The sequence below is a fragment of the Triticum aestivum genome, chromosome 3B, assembly GCF_018294505.1.
Source record: "Triticum aestivum cultivar Chinese Spring chromosome 3B, IWGSC CS RefSeq v2.1, whole genome shotgun sequence".
Lineage (NCBI taxonomy): Eukaryota > Viridiplantae > Streptophyta > Magnoliopsida > Poales > Poaceae > Triticum > Triticum aestivum.
Window position 1 is genome coordinate 313,856,098 of NC_057801.1, and position 2,798 is coordinate 313,858,895.

The window sequence follows — 2,798 nt, forward strand, 5'->3', positions numbered from 1 at the left end:
GGATCTGCTGGAGAGGAGGGGGAGGCGGATCTGCTGGAGAGGAGGGGGAGAAGCAGCCGGAGAGGAGGGGGAGAAGTTGCTGGAGAAGCTCAGATCCAGCCGCCAGAGGTGGGGTTGGGGGAAAACTGAAACTGGTTAGGGCTCTCTCTCCCCCTGCTAGTAACTGTTGGCGCCCAGACTCTGTTTCCCGCCCTTCTCTTCCCGCCCAGAGCTCTGTTTCCCGCCTGAACTCCCTGCCCTGTCTAAGGCGTCTTCATTTGCCTAAGGCGGGAGAATGGCGCCTAGGCGGACGCCTTGGACGCCCTATGGACTAAGGCGGACGCCTTAGGCATGCACGTAAGGCAAGGCCGACGCCTTGTAGCCTGGGGGCGCCCTGACGCCTAGGCGTCGCCTAAGCGACGCCTTAGGGACGCCTTAAAAACAATGGTGCTACCCCAACACTATCGCATATATCATCATTCCGGACCCGATCCATTCTTGTGTGGCACATATCCATCTCTACATGCGCATTTCTGCTACACCTAACTGTTGGACACGTCGCCTTTTAGTTGGACAACATTCTACACCACACAACATCGTAGATCGAATCGCCGCCCAATAAAACCTGATTTTTAGCTTTTGTGGCACTCTCTTCTCACAGAGTACACCAGAAGCTTGGCGCCCCATGGCACTCTCTTCATCGATTTCGTCATCCTTTTGCAGGCATAGACCCCAAATATCGAAAGGCGTCCTTCTAAAGTACCACCTGCCCATCAAGACCATAGAAGTACCACCTCCTCTTTGTGCCTAGTAGTACTAAAACCGCACCTCATGTACTCAGTTTTAGTTCTACTAAGCCTAAAACTTTTTGATTCAAAAGTCTATCTCCACAACTCTTAACTTACTATTAACCCCCATCCAATTATCGTCGACTAGCAAACTAATAGCATGATCCAAATTCTCAAATCATCCAAACAACAACAACAAAGCCTTTAGTCCCAAACAAGTTGGGGTAGGCTCTCAAATCATCCAAAGATAGGAACAATTACTGAAAGCTGAAAAATAAAAAAGAACTGCAGCTGTACATCATAATACTACCAATGCTAGTCATAATGTTGAGACGAGTTGCTGCTGGGGGTAACAACTAAAAGGCTAGTCTATAATTAGTTACCTAGCTAGTAGTCAAAGCTGTGTTGCTGACTGAAAAACTAGTCTACAATTAGTCCTCTATGAACTGCAAAAACGTCTTACATTTAGTTACAGAGGTAGTACTAAAATATATGAGGACAGCAGACCCATTGTTTTCTAAATAATAAAGGCTAATCTTACAAACAAAAAAAATCCACGACAATCTATATCTATATCTATACTCTATACCTACTAAGGTGATATTCTTGGTTTCGTCCCGCCTATGTGATTTTATTGGTTTCGGACACCTTCTCAGATTTTTTTATCCGTGCACCAATATTATTTATTTGATTTGTTTTTAAATTTTTACTATCTGAGTCTGAGGTGTTACTATTTTTTTACTATTATATTTTGCACATATGGGTAATAGAAAAAATATGTGGTGTTTGTGGGGTTCAAACTCAAGATCTCGCCTCACCATTATGATATAAACCAGTTGAGCAAGGTATCAATTGTGCCCGGACTGAAAAACGGTTTGTCCGTGTCAATTTTTTATAGCCCCACGGCACGGTCGCCATGCTGGGCCTGGCACGCACATGGTATTGGGCCAGAAAATTATTTGTTCCAGTATTGAATTGTCCCACATCGCTTTTTGACACCCCATCACACCAATTTATAAAAGTCTATCAATTGGAATCAATAAGCCGCCTCAACAAGTGGGCCCCAGTGGCTCACAATATGAGCAGAAAGGAATCTAATAATTAAAAGAAGGAAATAAATTCCGCTCGGATGTGCAAGAAGGAAAGAAATGAAAGAAGGAAATAAATCCCACTATTATGAGCAGGTGAGCATGAAGGAAATAATTGAAGGAGAAATAAATCCTGCAGTTATGAGCAGTTGAGAATTAAATAAATTTCGCTCCTACGAGTAGGAAAAGGAAGGAAGGAAAAGAATTAGAAGGAAAGAAATTTAAAGAGGAAATAAATTGGTCAAATTTAGAGGAAGGAAAAGAATTAGGAAGAAGGAATAAAATCCTGCGACCCCTTGAGCACCAACCCCGTCCTCCGCTCAGCGCCGTCCCAGCTGAGCATGCTCTGATCTAAGTTGTCATGAATTGTTACGCAAAAAATAAGAAATGTGATGAATTGCTCAAGTAGTGGTCCGTACGTGGAAGTCCAACATACATATATTGCTGATAACATCTACGGTGATGATCATAGCAATGTTCAGGACGGAAAGTAGATAGTGGCAGCGTGTGGGCTCGAATCATGGGAGTATGCTTGACCAAGAAGTCGCTCAGTCATAATACAAGTTCGTGTGTTGGCAGTTCTCTCTGTTCCACATGGCAGCAGCTTACTGTTATAGTATGTCACTGGTTAGTTTTTTGGAACATGAAATTGTTCATCCTGATCTCCGGCATTTTTCTAAAGCAAATCCTTTCAAGACTATGAAATATTTAAGAGAAATAATGGTCACAATAAACATGGGCCTATTTGGTTATGAGATAAAATAAGTTATGCTACTTGAAACATTCAGATAAATAATCCTGTATGTTATCCTACATCTTTTTCCACATTTTATTACCTTACGTAATTAGTACTTGGGCAGCCAACTATGTTGTTTTACTCCTAAAGGAATGAAGGAGAGGCAGGAAGGAACTAAAGAGGAATGAGAATGAGGTGCAGTGCACC

General features: G+C 42.7%; 1 protein-coding gene across 3 annotated transcripts in view; it reads right to left on the bottom strand.

Annotated features, from left to right (window-relative positions):
- Positions 1-2,798, bottom strand: part of LOC123069793 (DEAD-box ATP-dependent RNA helicase 15) — a 9,857-nt gene that overhangs the window by 2,682 nt on the left and 4,377 nt on the right. The gene's annotated exons all lie outside the window — the stretch shown is intronic.